We start from the raw sequence: 6,531 nt of genomic DNA on the forward strand, positions 1-6,531 counted from the left end.
AATGAAAAGTTGCTTTCTGACAGAAGAAGCCACAGTAAAAAATTGTCATACAGACATAAAGAGGAAAAGAAAGATATGGAAAGTACCCTAATGACCAAGAAAGTTAATAAACAGTGTTCAGGAAAAAGTCTCTAGCAGTCTGCATAAATAGTAAATACTCGTTTAGGAGATTTTTTTTCTTCTTTTTGAAACTAAGTGATTTTCTTGTTCAGAGCAGGTGTATAGCAGGGCACAGGAGTTCACTTCAAATCAGTCGGTGCAGAGCTATGGGTCTACCAGGCTTTCATGAAGAAAGTAGTAAAAATTAGCCATGTTGCTTAGTATTCTGATATACACAAGTACTCTAATAACGCCCAGTATTATGATAAGAAGCTAAATCAAAAATCCATACACTGGAGAGTATGGGGTTAGTGGATAGAACAAACGCCCTTAACTCAGGTTAACTGCTATCATGACAATCCTAAAATCAAAGTGGCTTAGCACAGTAAAGGTTTATTTTGTGCTCATGTCACAGCCCAGGGTTGATTGGTGGAGGGACGGCTTCGAATGGCTATTTTGGAGCAGAGGTTTCTTTCATCTAATGGTGCTGTCGCCTTCAATATCTGACATCACCACAGAGTGCAAAGAGTAAGAGTGGAGCTTTGGATGTAAAAGGCTTTTGTAGGCCAGATTTGGAAGCAGAATACCTCACTTTTGTCCACATTCCACTTTCCCAGAACTTCGGTTCGTGATGCCAGCCCATCAGCACAGAGACCTGGGAATGCACTTTAACTGTGTGGCCGTGAAAAAGGAGGAAAGGTGGGTTGCCGAGCGCTGGCAGGCGCTGCTGTGCAAGGCCTCGTGGGGCAGGGCTCCCTGGCTGGCAGAGGCAGCTGGCCGGGGCCGAAAGAGAATATGCACAAATTTACTACAACGAAGCTAACTCCAGGTCCATGTAAACATGCTTGACTTGCAGGAAGGCGACATGTCATCACAGGGAAGTTGGGAATCTCATGAACCAAAAATATACATTCAAGTTATTCTAGGAGCCCTTCAGTGTAACACAGAGGCCAGCTTCGGGAAACCGCCGGCAGGGGCGTGCGAGCATGTTATTTTTTGGTGTATCCTCTAACGGATACACCTTCCTTTATGGTTTCTGCATCTGGCTTCCTTTCCTTACCTTTCCAAGGCTCAGCTCAAGGACTATCTCCTTCAGACATTTAACTAACTCAGCCTGGGTTGAGTGATCCTTCTCGACACAGCGGGCATCTTTGTGTCTCTTTTATTGCACATTGTGCTCTGTTAGGACTGTGCTTTACATCGTTGCCTCCACTGCTAGAGCCTGAGCACAGCAGCAGCAGGGCTGTATGCTTAACGTCTGTGTTCTTAGTGCTCGAAGCATGGTACACATGTAATTAGTATTTGCCCTATTGATTAATAAATGAATACATTCATGACTTACCTATATGTATATGTGTACATATATACATATATATAATTTTTTCACACTTAAAAAACAGTAATTAATAAATAGTTTTGTACTATTTGGTGATTGGATGTTTGGGAATCAAATATTCTAAATGAAAGGTAAGTTAGCTTCTTCGATAACTGTGCATATCTGTGATATGTGTCCATAGGAAGGGGGAAGTGAGAGGGACAGAGATTAAGTAGTAAGAAAGGCGAGAACTGCAAAACAGAGGGAGGGACAGGAAACGGAAAGGGATATGTGCTTGTTTATGTGCTTTTTCTGTGCGAAAATATTTTTATGCAAACTCATGGATTTTTTATATGCTACGCTAGGTGAGCACATTATGGGAGACTGGCTAAAAGTGTATTCCTCTTGGTATTACAGAAAGACACTATTATTTGCTGCCTGCAAAATTATGTGAATTGAGATTTAGCTACGTCTGGCTGATTTGTTGTACAAATGGAATCAGATGGCTTTCCTGGGGGATGACTCATTAGCCCTTCATCCTTTGTTAACGTTCTCCAAATCTAATAGTGGCGCTGTGTAATCTATCATACGGCTGTTATCAGACTTCGAAGAGGACATTTAATGATGTATTCTGGGTACACAGACAACTACATTTTGCTATTTGGGTGCTAAAGGGGTTTTCAAATTATCTTGGATGGTATTGTGACTCACTACAGCTTTGTACAAGGGCAGGAAAAAGAATCAGTTCTAAGAGCCTATCTAAATTGCCTTCACACTCCAGGGTGTACCAGCTATAGAAGGCTACAACTTCAAATGGAATGTCCCATTTCTCCTTCAAGGCACAGCCAATTTCACCCTGCTTCCTCCGCCCCCACAGGTTTATCTCCCAGCTCCCAACTCTGAACTTATTAGTGCTTAGTAGCTCTTGTACTCCTTTGATACGGTTATTCTTCTGTCCTGGATTGCTGTGTACCTTTCTAGATACAAGATAACACTCTCTAGTGAATCTGTAAACTCCTTGTGGACAGGGACAATTATTATTATTCTACTTTTAGAGTTAAAAATGTTGTTGGAAATTGAGGTGGATCATTCAGATTTCAAGTTTTTCAGGGAACTTTAAATGTGAGCAGCTTTTGTGTCTTCTTACATGTCTCCCACAATCAACAGAGCATTCAAAGTAAGTTTCAATGCTGGACTAATGTTTAAAAAAATCAACTAGTCTGAGTATTTTAAGGCTTCACAGTTAATTCTATTTATGAGAGTATCACTGTACCCCTAGTACTATCCAAATTTCAATTAAATGCTAAAAGCTTTATGGATGTTGTCTTGGATATGACTTTACCTAAGCCTCTGTTGCTCAAACTGGAGTATCAATATTTTCTGGGAGAACTTGGACTTAAAAACCACAATATAAATACAGGATAAATAATTGTTAAAAAATAAAAGCCAACTAACTGAAGAGAAATAAATCTTAGATTTACATAAGAACTTGTATAAAAATATTTATAACAGATTTTTATTCATAATCACAAAAACTGTTAACAACCCAACTGATCATAAGTAAGCAAACTGTGGTACATCCAAACAATAGAATGCTATCCAGCCATAAAAGGAACCAATTATTCATTCATGCAACAATATGGAAAAAACTTAAATACCTTGTGTTTTACAAAGTAAGTCAGATTAAAAAACTTCACAGTGTAATGCCCAAGTAAGTGACAATTTTAAAAAGGCAAATTATAAGAACAAAGAACAGACCAGTGGTTTCCAGGAGTTGAAGCAGGGAAAGTACTGATGCAAAGGGACACTTTTGAAGTCTTGTATCCTGATTGTGGTGTGGTTATGTGACTATATACATTTAGTAATACTCATAGAATATACACCAAGAAGAGTGAATTTTACTGTATATTAAGTAAAAATAAAATTTTTAATGCCAAGAAACCAGTGCAGGCAGAATGTAATAAAATTTGTACCTTTGGCCCTAGCAGGTTTGGTTCAGTGGTTAGAACATTGGCCTGAGGACTGAAGGGTCCCTGGTTCGATTTCAGCCAAGAGCACATACCTTGGTTGCAGGCTTGACCTGGTCAGTTGGAGCACATGAGGGAGGCAGCCAATGGATGTGTCTCTCTCACATCAATGTTTCTCTCTCTCTCCTTTCCACTCTCTCTGAAAAGTAATGGAAAAATATCCTTTGGGTGAGGGTAAAAAAAAAATTGTACTTTTGGTCTAGTAATTTGTTACATTTTTCTAAAGTAATTTAGCCATGTATTTACAAAGCCATAAAATTGTTCATAGCTTTTCATGCAATAACCCCATAGTGAAGAATTTATTGTAAGAAAACTATAAAGAATATGGGAAAACCGATATGCATATCGATGTTTGGTTCCTTTTTAATAGGTGAAAATGCTGCCTAATTGCTTTTATTTGTATTTCTATGTTTGCTAACAAATTTATATATTTTTCACATATTTAATAACCAGTTTTGTGGGAAAGAATAAGATTAATATCTTTCAGTGACTGAAGAGTAGCAGACCTTCTGTTCTTCTCTTTTAATAAACACGCAAGGCCATCCATTTCTGTGAAATGATTAGAAATAGCTTGGGATTTAGTAAAATTTTTACTCTTGTTGCTGGAGATAAACACATTGAAATAAAAAAATATGGTTGCTAGACAGGCTATTTAGTAGGATTTCATCTTAAGAGTCTTTCAGTACATTTCATATTTGAAAGTTTGTCCTTTTTGTTCTCTTAACCCAGTCTGGACCCTTGAATATGAGAATATGAGAAACTAAAATCGCAAGTCTTGTGCATTCTTTTTCCTTGAGAGCTTAAAATTTTGAACTCTACCCAAACTTCTCATTCTTTTTAAAAAATTCATTTAATTTTGGCAATGTGTGCCTTTTAGTTCATAAAGTTTTAAATCTCTCCATTAGATACTGCAAAACAATGTTTTGGAGAATTAAAAATAGATGAACTAAACCACAAAATGTTTTCTTTTTCTTTTTTTAAAAAATATATCTTTATTGATTTCAGAGAGAGGAAAGGAGAGAGAGAGAGAGAGAGACAGAAACATCAATGATGAGAGAGCCATTGATTGAGCCCACAACCCGGGCACGTGCCCTGACCGGGAATCGAACCCCGATCGCCTGGAGCCTAGGTCGACGCTCAACCTCTGAGCCATGCCCGGCTGGGTCAAAATGTTTGCTTAAAAATAGCCACATATTTCTCAAAAAATCCATTGAGAGGTGTTGCTAAAAATGAGCTAGGATGAAGTGAGAAGGTAAATATTCGTGGGTGAGAAGATCATTTGGAACAACAACAAAAAAGCCAGATACAGCAGCTTCTGATTTTCTTTCTTTCTTTTTTTTTAATATATATTTATTGATTTCAGAGAGAGGAAGGGAGAGGGAGAGAGAGAGAGATAGAAACATCAATGATGAGAGAGTCATTGATCGAGCCCACAATCCGGGCATGTGCCCTGACTGGGAATCAAACCCCGATTGCCTGGATCCCAGGTCGATGCTCAACCGCTGAGCCACGCCCGGCTGGGCAACAGCTTCTGATTTTCTAATCCAGTTATGAAGTGTTTCTTGCACATCTGGGTATAGGCAATGTTCTATGTACAATGCTTTAGTTGAGAACAAAATAGACAGTAGTCCTTTCTCTCATTTTGCTCACATTCTAACTTATTCAGAAATTGGAACAAATAGAATTTAGTTTATTCTCAGGTGTTTTCTAAACTAACATCTAAAGGCTTTACCATAACCTACAACTACCTGCATGATCTAACTCCTGAAGTTGGATAGGTAGTCAGAGACAGATCGATTTTCATCTAGGTAATGGCTACTAATATTTCACAAATATTAGATATTTTTCCAGGATAGATAGGGTATGTCTGATACCTTCACAACCTGGAATCCACAAATAACATGTTTTATTTGACAGGTCATTCTTAATAAGAAAGTCTAAAAAAAAAAAAAAAATCATAAAAATTAGCAAAAGAGCATAAGCCAGTTGTCATAGAAAAAGTTGGAATTTTGAAGCCAGGTAGATTTAGGTACACATTCTAATTCTTTTTTTTTATTTGCTGTATAAACAACTTCTCTGGATTTCATTTTCTCATTGGTAGAATGGCAGGGATAATATCGAGCTTATGTGATTGGATGAAGTAAAGTAGATTAAACAACTACTACTCAGTAGAGATCAGAAATGCTGGTGCTTTGAGTGGTAAAAATGGTGAGGACTGGAAAAGGAGGTTTTCCTGATAGAAATATACTGAATAAAATAAAGAAATCACTGACATTCTTTCTTCATTTTTGGTGTGTTGAGTTGCCCACTGCCTCTGTGATGTGAAGAAGTGATGTGGCTCCTCCATGGGAGGTCTACACGCTGCTCCCACCATGTCTCTAGTGATTCCTGAGACGTTCCAACACATTTTGCCAGCACTCAACACCAATATCGATGGACAGTGGAAAATAGCCTTTGCCATCACTGCAGTTAAGGCTGTTGGGTGAAGGTGTGCTCATGTGGTGTTGAGGAAAGCAGACATCGGCCTCACCAAGAGCGCAGGAGAGCTCACAGAGGATGAGGTGGGAAGTGTGATCACCAATATGTAGAATCCACGCCGACACAAGATTCCAGGCTGGCTCTTGAAAGACAGGATGTGAAGGACAGAAAATACAGCCAGGTCCTGGCCAATGGTCTGGACAACAAGCTTTGTGAAGACCTGGAGCGGCTGAAGAAAATTCGGGCCCACGGAGGACTGCGCCACATCTGGGGTCTTTGTGTTAGAGGCCAGCACACCAAGGCCACGGGCCACCAGGGTCACGCTGTGGGTGTGTCCACGAATAAATAAATCTGTAAGCCTTGTCTGTTAATAAATAGTTTATACACCTAAAAAAGAAAGTGATGTGAAGGAGGAAAGTTGAGTCAAGTACACACTTTAAGTTGGAACAAAGAAAGCCCCAAAGGGCCATTACTCAGGAGAAAGGTAGACTGATAGCTTTTTAGCTTTGGATTATAATTCTTTATCCCATGTACAAACCAAATTAATAGACATAGGAAAAAATGAGTTCTGCCTCCAAGCAATGTGGTAACTATAGCAGGAAGAGTTACAAA

At 38.9% G+C, this 6,531-nt stretch overlaps 1 pseudogene; it reads left to right on the forward strand.

Annotated features, from left to right (window-relative positions):
* Positions 1–5,813: 5,813 nt before the first annotated feature.
* On the forward strand, positions 5,814–6,268 carry LOC148092447 (small ribosomal subunit protein uS13 pseudogene; annotated as a pseudogene).
* Positions 6,269–6,531: the final 263 nt, after the last annotated feature.

The sequence above is a fragment of the Miniopterus natalensis genome, chromosome 9 (assembly GCF_054644295.1).
Source record: "Miniopterus natalensis isolate mMinNat1 chromosome 9, mMinNat1.hap1, whole genome shotgun sequence".
NCBI classification, from domain to species: domain Eukaryota; kingdom Metazoa; phylum Chordata; class Mammalia; order Chiroptera; family Miniopteridae; genus Miniopterus; species Miniopterus natalensis.